At 45.5% G+C, this 12668-nt stretch overlaps 1 protein-coding gene across 26 annotated transcripts in view; it reads left to right on the forward strand.

The window, feature by feature from the left end:
• The window catches only part of KCNMA1 (potassium calcium-activated channel subfamily M alpha 1), a 1075276-nt gene that overhangs the window by 575825 nt on the left and 486783 nt on the right, over positions 1-12668 (forward strand). The window lies entirely within an intron of this gene.

Consider the following 12668-nt stretch of genomic DNA (forward strand, 5'->3'; position numbering starts at 1 on the left):
TCCAGACTCTGGCACCTTGATTTCCAAATGACATGCAAAATTTGCTTTCATCAGAAAAAAGTACTTGGGACCACTTAGCAACAGTCAAGTGCTGCTTCTCTGTAGCCCAGGTCAGGCGCTTCTGCCGCTGTTTATGGTTCAAAAGTGGCTTTACCTGGGGAATGCGGCACCTGTAGCCCATTTCCTGCACACGCCTGTGCACGGTGGCTCTGGATGTTTCCACACCAGACTCAGTCCACTGCTTCCTCAGGTTCCCCAAGGTCTGGAATCGGTCCTTCTCCACAATCTTCCTCAGGGTCCGGTCACCTCTTCTCGTTGTACAGCGTTTTCTGCCACATTGTTTCCTTCCAACAGACTTACCATTGAGGTGCCTTGATACAGCACTCTGGGAACAGCCTATTTGTTGAGAAATTTCTTTCTGGGTCTTACCCTCTTGCTTGAGGGTGTCAATGATGGCCTTCTTGACATCTGTCAGGTCGCTAGTCTTACCCATGATGGGGGTTTTGAGTAATGAACCAGGCAGGGAGTTTTTAAAAGCCTCAGGTATCTTTTGCATGTGTTTAGAGTTAATTAGTTGATTCAGAAGATTAGGGTAATAGGTCGTTTAGAGAACCTTTTCTTGATATGCTAATTTATTGAGACAGGTTTTTTGGGTTATCAGGAGTTGTAGGCCAAAATCATCAGTATTAAAACAATAAAAGACCTGACAAATTTCAGTTGGTGGATAATGAATCTATAATATATGAAAGTTTAATTGTAATCATTACATTATGGTAAATAATGAAATTTAACACTATATGCTAATTTTTTGAGAAGGACCTGTACAGTATATCTTGAGGGGGAAAAACCCCTTCTGCAGTACAGCCTGATCGCATATGTATTGTGTATTTAATTAATTTGTTTGATGTAATCCTGATATTCATTAAAGTTTGAAAATGGCACCGGCCGCATCTGCGCTGTAGAAGCTATTGTTGATCCGTGTGTGCATTTACAGGACAGTGAGGCACCCTAAGGCAATGCTCTAATAGCATCTTCCCCTGATATAATTTTTTTTTTTGTCCTGAGTCACTTTTTCAGCAAGGTGGCATTAACCCTTCATTACCCCATATCCCACCGCTACAGGGAGTGGGAAGAGAGTGGCCAAGTGCCAGAATAGGCGCATCTTCCAGATGTGCCTTTTCTGTGGTGGCTGGGGGCAGATGTTTTTAGCCACGGGGGGGCCAATAACCATGGACCCTCTCCTGGCTATTAATATCTGCCCTCAGTCACTGGCTTTACCATTCTGGCGGAGAAAATTGCACGGGAGCCCACGCCAATTTTTTCCGCCATTTAACCCTTTATTTTAGCAGCTACAGCGCTGAAATTTTGCACATACACACTACTAACATTAGTAGTGTGGAATATGCAAAAAAAAAGGGGATATGAGATGGTTTACTATATGTAACCATGTCTCATATCCTGTCGGGTTTGTGCAGGAGAAATGAAAAGCCGGCAATTGAATTACCGACTTTTCACTAACACCGCTGCGTATTTCTCGCAAGTCACACTGCTGGTCCGTGTGGAATCCGTATTTTTCTCGCCCCCATAGACTCTCATTGGCGATTTTTTTGCGCAATACGCTGACAAACGCAGCATGCTGCGATTTTGTACGGCCGTAGAAAGCCGTATATTACTGAACCGTAATATACGGCTGATAGGAGCAGCCCCATTGAGAATAATTGTGCCGTTTATTTTGCGAGTTTTACGGACGTAATTTCTGCGCTCTTACGTCCGTAAAACTCGCCAGTGTGATGCCGGCCTAAGATGCAGCCACTGCCTTTCAGGGCTTATCTTCAGCATTCTATAATGCTGTAGATAAGGCCCTGATCCAACCAAGTGGGGTGCGTTCCGCTGTGATCCGGTCCGATGGGTGTCGCAGGTCCAGGTCCAGCGCCTCCCATCTTCTTGCATCGCCACCCTGCTGCTTCTTCATCGCTCCCCGACATCGGCGCTCCTGCACAGGCATACTTCTCTGCCCTGTTGAGGGCAGAGCCAAGTACTGCAGTGCACAGGCGCTGGGCCTCTCTGACCTTTCCCGGCGCCTGCGCACTGCAGTACTTTACTCTGACCTCAACAGGGCAGAGAAGTATGCCTGTGCAGGAGTGCCGATGCCGATGAGCGATGAAGAAGCAGGAGGGTGGCGTCGCACAAAGATGGGAGGCGCCAGACCTGGACCTGCGACATCCATCGGACCGGACCGCACAGGACCGCCTCCCCGGGTGAGTATAATAAAACTTATTTTTCTTCTCTTGCAGGTTGGACCTGGGGCTTATATACAGCGTTATAGAATGCTATTCAATTGTCCCACTGATCAATTGACCCACAGTAAAACATTTTATAATGGTACAGAAGCAGACAACCATGGACCATCAGTGTCTGGGCCAGCATTTAGAGCTTTAAATTAAAGTTTCAAATAAGGTGAGGTGGGTAAGGAAGCAGTGTAAGGGTATGTTTCCACGTTCAGGAAACGCTGCGTTTTTGACGCAGCGCTGAGCCGCAGCGTCAAAAACGCAGCGTCCAGATGTTACAGCATAGTGGAGGGGATTTAATGAAATCCTGTCTCCACTGTGCATTAAAAAAGGCATGCATTTTTCCCGCAAAAACGCACATGCGTTGCATTTTTTCAGAACGCAGCATGTTGCTACAATGAGCAAAATACGCAGGAACACCGCAGGTGACCTGCCAGTGACCTCAGGTGCATTTTTGGTCAGGATTTTACCTGCATAAAATCCTGACCAAAGCCTGAAGCAAACCTGACCGTGGACACATACCCTAAGGCTAAGTGCACACGTAGCAGAATTGCCGCGGAAATTTCCGCGGCAATTCTGCGCCTCCTGCTGCGGGTATATCGCATGCAGAATTTGCATGCATATACCCGCAGAAAACTAGCGTTTTGCAAGCATAATTAGCTTGCAGAATGCTAGAGTTTTCCAAGCGATCTGTAGCATCGCTTGGAAAACTGACTGACAGGTTGCTCACACTTGTCAAACATAGTGTTTGACAAGTGTGACCAACTTTTTACTATAGATGCAGCCTATGCAGCATCTATAGTAAAAGATAGAATGTTTAAAAATAATAAAAAAATAAAAAAAAAGGTTATACTCACCTCAGCGGCTTCCGTTCCTAATGCTGTGTGTTCAGGACCTTCCATTGACGTAGCGGTCACGTGACCGCGGTCATGTGACCGCGACGTCATCACAGGTCCTTCACACACACCACGGAAGCCGCTGAGAAGGTCGGGCCGCCAGAAGGTGAGTATATCGCTATTTTTTATTTTAATTCTTTTTTTTTTTACCAAATACATGGTGCCCAGTCCGTGGAGGAGAGTCTCCTCTCCTCCACCCTGGGTACCAACCGCACTTGATCTGCTTACTTCCCGCATGGTTTGCACAGCCCCGTGCGGGAAGTAAGCAGATCAATGCATTCCTATGTGTGCAGAATCGCCGCGATTCCGCAATTTTAATGAACATGCTGCGTTTTTTTCTGGATTGCGATTCCGCTCAGGAAAAAAATGCAGCATGTGCACAAAAAATGCGGATTGCATTCTGTTACATAGGATGCTTAATGTTAGCGTTTATTTCACGGTTTTATAGCGTTTTTATAGCGAAAAAAACGCAAAAAATCTGCTACGTGTGCACACAGCCTAAGGGTATGTGTCCACGTTCAGGATTGCATCAGGATTTGGTCAGGATTTTTCATCAGTATTTGTAAGCCAAAACCAGGAGTGGAACAATTAGAGGAAAAGTATAATAGAAACATATGCTCCACTTTTGCATTTATCACCCACTTCTGGTTTTGGCTTACAAATACTGATGGAAAATCCTGACCAAATCCTGATGCAATCCTGAACGTGGACACATACCCTTAGGGTATGTGCACACGTTGGGGATTTTGCTGCGGATTTTTCCGCAGCGGATTTGGAAAATCCGCAGTGCAAAACCACTGCGGTTTTCACTGCGGATTTTCACGCGGTTTCTTCTGCGGATTCCTCTGCAGGTTTTCAACTGCACTTTCCTATTGGTGCAGGTTGAAAACCGCTGCGGAATCCGCAGAAAGAAGTGACATGCCACTTCTTTTTTTCCGCAGCGTTTCCGCGCTGAATTTTCCGCAGCATGTGCACTGCGGTTTTTGTTTTCCATAGGTTAACATTGTACTGTACACCGCATGGAAAACTGCTGCGGATCCACAGCATCAAATCCGCTGCGGATCATCCGCATCAAAAACTGCAACGTGTGCACATAGCCTAAGCCTTCTTTGCTGGGAACCCAGATACCTCATTTAACCGCTCAATTTTCTTTCTTAGTCACACACAGGTGGCACAAATATCAGTTTCATAGACTACTATTGTTAGAAAAATGTAAGGATAGTAACACAGGTAATTGACTGATCAATTGACCCACAGTAGAACATTTTATAAGGCACAGAAGCAGTCAGTCATGAGTCATGCATGAGGTATCAGGGTCTGGGCTAGCATTTACAGCATGGAATTAAAGTTTCAGCGAGGACCTGGTGATTAAAGGAGCGGTGTAAGCCTTCTCTGCTGAGAGTCCTGATATACCACGCAACAGCTACATTTTTTTTTTCCCAGCAACACTCAGGTGGCCCAAATATCAGCTTGGTAGAGCACTAATGTTAGAAAAATGTAAAGATATTAACACAGGTAGTTGACTGATCAATTGACCCACAGTAGAACATTTTATAATTGCACAGAAGCAGTCAGAAATGGTTCTTGCTTGAGGTTTCAGCGTCTGGGCCAGCATTTTCAGCTTTTAGTTGAGGTTTCAATTAAGACGAGGTGGGTAAGGGAGTAGTGTAAGGCCGGCCTCACACTAGCGAGTTTTACGGACGTAAGAGCGCAGAAATTACGTCCGTAAAACTCGCAAAATAAACGGCACAATTATTCTCAATGGGGTTCTCCTATTAGCCGTATATTACGGTTCAGTATTATACGGCTTTCTACGGCCGTACAAAATCGCAGCATGCTGCGTTTGTCAGCGTATTGCGCAAAAAAATCACCAATGAAAGTCTATGGGGGCGAGAAAAATACGTATTCCACACGGACCAGCAGTGTGACTTGCGAGAAATACGCAGCGGTGTTAGTGAAAAGTCGGTAATTCAATTGCCGGCTTTTCATTTCTCCTGCACAAACCCGACAGGATATGAGACATGGTTTACATACAGTAAACCATCTCATATCCCCTTTTTTTTGCATATTCCACACTACTAATGTTAGTAGTGTGTATGTGCAAAATTTCAGCGCTGTAGCTGCTAAAATAAAGGGTTAAATGGCGGAAAAAATTGGCGTGGGCTCCCGCGCAATTTTCTCCCCCAGAATGGTAAAGCCAGTGACTGAGGGCAGATATTAATAGCCAGGAGAGGGTCCATGGTTATTGGCCCCCCCGTGGCTAAAAACATCTGCCCCCAGCCACCCCAGAAAAGGCACATCTGGAAGATGCGCCTATTCTGGCACTTGGCCACTCTCTTCCCACTCCCTGTAGCGGTGGGATATGGGGTAATGAAGGGTTAATGCCACCTTGCTATTGTAAGGTGACATTAAGCCAGATTAATAATGGAGAGGCGTCAATTATGACACCTATCCATTATTAATCCAATTGTAGGAAAGGGTTAAAAAAACACACACACACATGATTACAAAGTAGTTTAATGAAATAAACACAGCGGTTGTTTTAATAATTTATTGCTCTCTCAATCCATTTCCAGGCCCTCGCTTGGCAAAATAATAAACGCACAAGATACATACCTTCTGATGTCCGATCACTTCCCACGATGTAATCCATCTGAAGGGGTTAACTAATATTACAGGCACGAGCTGCGATAAACCACTCGCTCTTGTCTGTAATCCCCCGGGTGCTGAAAGGAAAGCTGGATCTGTACTTACATTGAGTCGCGGTGATGCGCCCCTGCTGGATGTTCTCATGAACTGCAGCCTGGGAACTTTTTCCCACGCTCCAGGTCATATGAGGACATCCACCAGGGGGCGCATAACCGCGACTGAAGGAAATGTAGGTCAATGACCTACATTTCATTCATTCGCCGGGGAATTACAAGCACGAGCACACAGCTGCATTAGCAGGGCTCCTGCTTGTAAATTATTTTAACCCCTTCAGATGGATTACATCGTGGGACGTGACGGTTCAGCAGAAGGTATGTATCTTGTGCGTTTATTATTTTGCCAAGCGAGGGCCTGGAAATGGATTGAGAGAGCAATAAATTATTTAAACAACCGCTGTGTTTATTTCATTAAAATACTTTTAAATCATGTGTGTGTGTTTTTTAACCCTTTCAAACAATTGGATTAATAATGGATAGGTGTCATAATTGACGCCTCTCCATTATTAATCTGGCTTAATGTCACCTTACAATAGCAAGGTGGCATTAACCCTTCATTACCCCATATCCCACCGCTACAGGGAGTGGGAAGAGAGTGGCCAAGTGCCAGAATAGGCGCATCTTCCAGATGTGCCTTTTCTGGGGTGGCTGGGGGCAGATGTTTTTAGCCACGGGGGGGCCAATAACCATGGACCCTCTCCTGGCTATTAATATCTGCCCTCAGTCACTGGCTTTACCATTCTGGCGGAGAAAATTGCGCGGGAGCCCACGCCAACATTAGTAGTGTGGAATATGCAAAAAAAAAGGGGATATGAGATGGTTTACTGTATGTAACCATGTCTCATATCCTGTCGGGTTTGTGCAGGAGAAATGAAAAGCCGGCAATTGAATTACCGGCTTTTCACAGATATCGCGCTGAAGTAAATCTAAATACAGACTATATATATGTGTCTCAATGACATATATATATATATATATATATATATATATATATATATATATATATATATATATATATATATATATATATATATATATATATATATATATATATACACTCACCGGCCACTTTATTAGGTACACCATGCTAGTAACGGGTTGGACCCCCTTTTGCCTTCAGAACTGCCTCAATTCTTCGTGGCATAGATTCAACAGGGTGCTGGAAGCATTCCTCAGAGATTTTGGTCCATATTGACATGATGGCATCACACAGTTGCCGCAGATTTGTCGGCTGCACATCCCAAAGATGCTCCATACAAGGCAGGATGGATCCATGCTTTCATGTTGTTTACGCCAAATTCTGACCCTACCATCCGAATGTCGCAGCAGAAATCGAGACTCATCAGACCAAGCAACGTTTTTCCAATCTTCTACTGTCCAATTTCGATGAGCTTGTACAAATTGTAGCCTCAGTTTCCTGTTCTTAGCTGAAAGGAGTGGTGCCCGGTGTGGTCTTCTGCTGCTGTAGCCCATCTGCCTCAAAGTTCGACGCACTGTGCGTTCAGAGATGCTCTTAGGCCTACCTTGGTTGTAACGGGTGGCGATTTGAGTCACTGTTGCCTTTCTATCAGCTCGAACCAGTCTGCCCATTCTCCTCTGACCTCTGGCATCAACAAGGCATTTCCACCCACAGAACTGCCGCTCACTGGATTTTTTTTCTTTTTCGGACCATTCTCTGTAAACCCTAGAGATGGTTGTGCGTGAAAATCCCAGTAGATCAGCAGTTTCTGAAATACTCAGACCAGCCCTTCTGGCACCAACAACCATGCCACGTTCAAAGGCACTCAAATCACCTTTCTTCCCCATACTGATGCTCGGTTTGAACTGCAGGAGATTGTCTTGACCATGTCTACATGCCTAAATGCACTGAGTTGCCGCCATGTGATTGGCTGATTAGAAATTAAGTGTTAACAAGAAGTTGGACAGGTGTACCTAATAAAGTGGCCGGTGAGTGTATATACTGTATATATGTTTTAACGAACATTTGAGCCCATAAATCTATTAGATGTCGGTTTTGCAAGTCTGCGTGAAAATCTCGCAGTACGGATGCCATACGGATTACATACGGAGGATGCCATGCGCAAAATACGCTGACACACCCTGACTACGGATCAATATTTTGGGAACATTTCTCCGTATTACGGCCGTAGTACGGACGTATAATACGTGGCGTATTGTCTTACGCCAAGTGTGAGGCCGGCCTAAGCCTTCTCTGTTGGGAGCCCTGATATCTCATGCAACAGCTGAAGCAGTTTTTTTCCCAGCCACAGTCAGGTGGCACAATTATCTGCTTGTAGACAAAACCTCCAAGGCATGACAGGCGAGCTCAGGCCACTCTCCCATTTTTGAAGAGCAAGATGCAAAAGGGTCCAAAGTCCCCCTGATTGCATTGATATTGAGTTTGAAATACTCCTGCACCATCCTCTCCAGTCGTTCACAGAAATTGCATATGCCATTTACACTGCTACTGTTGCTGCTAATGTTTTTGCAGTGACGCATTCACGTTCATGGGGTTGGAAGACTATAACTGCGATGCACACTGTGTGTCTCACTGCTGTCTAGGGGAAAACCACTCTTAGGATTGTCTACAAGAGTGTTTCAATATTCCATCATGCGCGCATCCTTTTCCAGGGTGGTAAGCATGTGGCAAAATGTACTCTTGTACCGTGGATCTAACAGAGTGGCAACCCAGTAGTCAGCACTATTTGTAACCCTAAGAATATGGGCATCATGTTGAAGATAGTGCAGCAAGAAGGTGCTCATGTCTTGAGCGCTTCTTTGAGGTCCAAGTCCATACTGTGTTGGTGGCAGGGTAACAATCAAGCTTGCTTCCTCCATCCCCTTCTGCCAACCATGGAAAACAAACAGAGGATCAATATCCTCTTCATATCCTGACTTCTGTGTGCCCATCACCTCTTCCTCCTATTCTTCCTCCATTTCTTTCTCAGCTCCTGCACCTTCAGAAACAGTTTGTCTTGTACCATGAGCCCCTCCCTCGATAACTGTAATCCACCCTCCCATGGCACGAGCTTGTGCAACGACAGTCCGGAACTTAGAGATATTGTTATCCCTTCCACATCTTCCTTTGCTTTCACCTCCTCATCTGGGACCACCACCTCCTCCCGAAGACTATTCAAAGTGTGATCCAGCATGTAGAAGACCTGAATGGTGATGCAGATGATGGCATCATCAGCGCTAACCATCTTAGTATCCATTTCAAAACTGCAGTAGGGTGCAGAGGTCATTCATCTGTGCCCACTCTGCAAGCTTGATTTGCACCACGTCCATGCTGCATTGGCCCAGACAATTCAAAAGGACATACTGCACCATGGCTTGTCGCTGCTGCCACAGTTGCTGCAATGTGTGCAGAGTGGATTTCCACCATGTCAGCACATTGCAAATCAAATGGTTTACCGGTTGGCCAAAAGACCTCTGTAGCTACGCAAGTTGACCTTCAGGGTGTGATCAGCAGAAGTAAGCACACAGTAGGATAGTGGCGGAGAAATTGCTGTACCTCCAGGTTGAGGACGTGAGCCATGCAAGGCACGTTTGTCATCCTGGCATGGAGCTGCTACAAGGTTTGCACCGTTATTGCACACAGTGTAACCTGGCTCCGGGTCCAGTTTAGACAGCCATTTCTGTAACTTGGCTGAGATAGCTCTCCATAACTGTTAAGCTGTACAACTACGATCTCCCAGGCATATTAATTTTCACACTTCCTGATTGCAGTGAGCCCTGGCTATGCAGTATGGAGATGGGGGAATCTCTCTGCACTGTTGGAATGCGTGTCTCATTAAGGGAGAGGTTGCGGGTGCAGGAGGAGGACCAAGAGGAAGTGGAGGCAGTGATAGATACAGCAGTTTGTCCCACAAGTCTTGGGGATTCCAAGACTAGTGGAGCAGCCCCTTGCTTGCCTGCCCCCACAGACATCACAGTCACCCAGTTACCAGTCAATGAGATGTAAGGTCCCTGCCAATGTTTGCTGTTATGGACCTGGTGGTTAGGAACACTGGAAATGACCTGATAGTTAAACCAAAAATATAGGATAAGTTCTGGGGATGTGGGAACTATACTGACCGCAACCCTGATCCTATCACACAACTAACAGTAGCCGTGGAGCGTTACCTAACTTTCCCTGGACGCCTCTTCACAGCCGGAGAGCTAGCTACCCCTAGAGAGAAACAAAAAGCCTCAGTTGCCTCAGAGAAATTTCCCCAAAGTATATATATATACCAAAGGGTACTGAAATTTGACCGTGATTTTATTAAGAAGGCGGTAATCTATACAGGGTCTCAGAGAACCATCCTTCTTGGCCAAAAAAAAAGAACCCTGCTCCCAAGGGTGACAAGGACGGCTGAATATGCCCTTTCTCCAAGGACTCCTTTATATAACTCCGCATAGCGGCATGTTCTGGCACAGATAAATTAAAAAGTCGACCCTTAGGGAACTTACTACCAGGAATCAAATTTATAGCACAATCACAATCCCTATGAGGAGGTAGGGCACTGGATTTGGGCTCATCAAATACATCTTGGTAATCCGACAAAAATTCAGGAACTTCAGAAGGAGTAGAAGCAGCAATTGATACCAAAGGAACATCGCCATGTACCCCTTGACAACCCCAACTAGACACAGACATTGCTTTCCAATCCAGGACTGGATTATGAACCTGCAACCATGGCAGACCCAACACGACAACGTCGTGCAAGTTATGTAACACCAGAAAGCGAATAACCTCTCGATGTGCAGGACTCATTTACATGGTCACTTGAGTCCAGTACTGAGGCTTATTCTTGGCCAATGGCGTAGCATCAATTCCCTTCAGTGGAATTGGGAATTGCAAAGGCTCCAAGATGAAACCACAGCGCCTGGCAAATGCCAAATCCATCAAATTCAGGGCAGCACCTGAATCCACAAAAGCCATAACTGAGTAGGATGACAGAGAGCAAATCAAAGTAACAGACAAAATAAATTTAGGCTGTACAGTACCAATGGTGACAGACTTAGCGAACCTTTTAGTGCGCTTAGAACAGTCAGAGATAACATGAGTGGAGTCACCACAGTAAAAACACAACCCATTCTGACGTCTGTGATTTTGCTGTTCAATTCTGGTCAGAATCCTGTCACATTGCATAGACTCAGGCTTCTGCTCAGAAAACACTGCCAGATGGTGCACCGGTTTGCGCTCCCGCAAACGCCGATCAATCTGAATGGCCAAAGACATTGATTCATTCAGACCCGCAGGCGTGGGGAACCCCACCATAACATCCTTAAGGGCTTCAGAAAGACCCTTTCTGAAAATCGCTGCCAGAGCACACTCATTCCATTGAGTGAGCACAGACCACTTCCTAAACCTCTGGCAGTAAACCTCCGCTTCATCCTGACCCTGAGAAAGAGCCAGCAAGATTTTTTCTGCCTGGTCTACCAAATTAGGTTCCTCATAAAGCAATCCAAGCGCCAGAAAAAACGCATCCACATTTAGCAATGCAGGATCTCCTGGCGCCAGGGAGAATGCCCAATCTTGAGGGTCACCACGTAACCAAGAAATAATAATTTTAACTTGCTGAGAAGGGTCACCAGAGGAGCGGGGTCTCAGAGCAAGAAACAATTTGCAATTATTCTTGAAATTCAAAAACCTAGATCTATCTCCAGAAAACAAATCAGGAATTGGTATTCTAGTTTCTAACATAGGATTCTGAATCACATAATTCTGAATGCTTTGTACTCTTGCAGTGAGATGATCCACACTAGAGGACAGACTCTGAATGTCCATATCTGCAGCTGAGTCCTGAACCACCCAGAGATTAAGGGGAGGAGAGAGGCAAAACACACTGCAGAGAAAAAAAAATGAACTGAAAACCTCTCTTATCCCCCTTTTGCGATGCATTAACACTTTTGGGCCAACTGTACTGTTATGGACCTGGTGGTTAGGAACACTGGAAATGACCTGATAGTTAAACCAAAAATATAGGACAAGTTCTGGGGATGTGGGAACTATACTGACCGCAACCCTGATCCTATCACACAACTAACAGTAGCCGTGGAGCGTTACCTAACTCTCCCTGGACGCCTCTTCACAGCCGGAGAGCTAGCTACCCCTAGAGAGAAACAAAAAGCCTCACTTGCCTCAGAGAAATTTCCCCAAAGTATAGAAGCCCCCCACAAATAATAACGGTGAGGTAAGAGGAAAATACGAACACAGGAATGAAAACAGGTTTAGCAAAAAGAGGCCCACTAATCCTAAATAGTAAGAAGATAGCAAGGGAACTGTGCGGTCAGTACAAAATGCTATGAATGATATCCACGCAGAGAATACAAAAAGACCCTCACACCGACTCACGATGTGAGGGCGCAACTCTGCACCCCAGAACTTCCAGCAAGCAAGAAAATAGCATATAAGCAAGCTGGAATGAACTTATCATGTACTGAGAAACATTTTCCAAAACAATGAACAAAAATGAACTAGCATGAACTTAGCTTCTCCTGAAGGAGACAGGTCACCAGGGGAGTCCCAGAGTGAACAGAACCAGTACTGAATACAACGACAGCTGGCAACAAGTAAAGACCTAGGCGGAGTTAAATAGGAAAAGTGCATAGCAGAAAACGAGGCAGCTGAGCCCAGCTAAAGGCCAGCAGTATCACTCAAAGCCACCAGAGGGAGCCCACGAATGGAACTCAACAAAGTACCATTCATGACCACAGGAGGGAGCCCAAGAACGGAATTCACAACAGTTTGCTATGTTTGTATGTCTGCCTCTGCCAGATTTTTTTAGGGAACA

This window comes from Ranitomeya variabilis, chromosome 4 (assembly GCF_051348905.1).
Source record: "Ranitomeya variabilis isolate aRanVar5 chromosome 4, aRanVar5.hap1, whole genome shotgun sequence".
NCBI classification, from domain to species: domain Eukaryota; kingdom Metazoa; phylum Chordata; class Amphibia; order Anura; family Dendrobatidae; genus Ranitomeya; species Ranitomeya variabilis.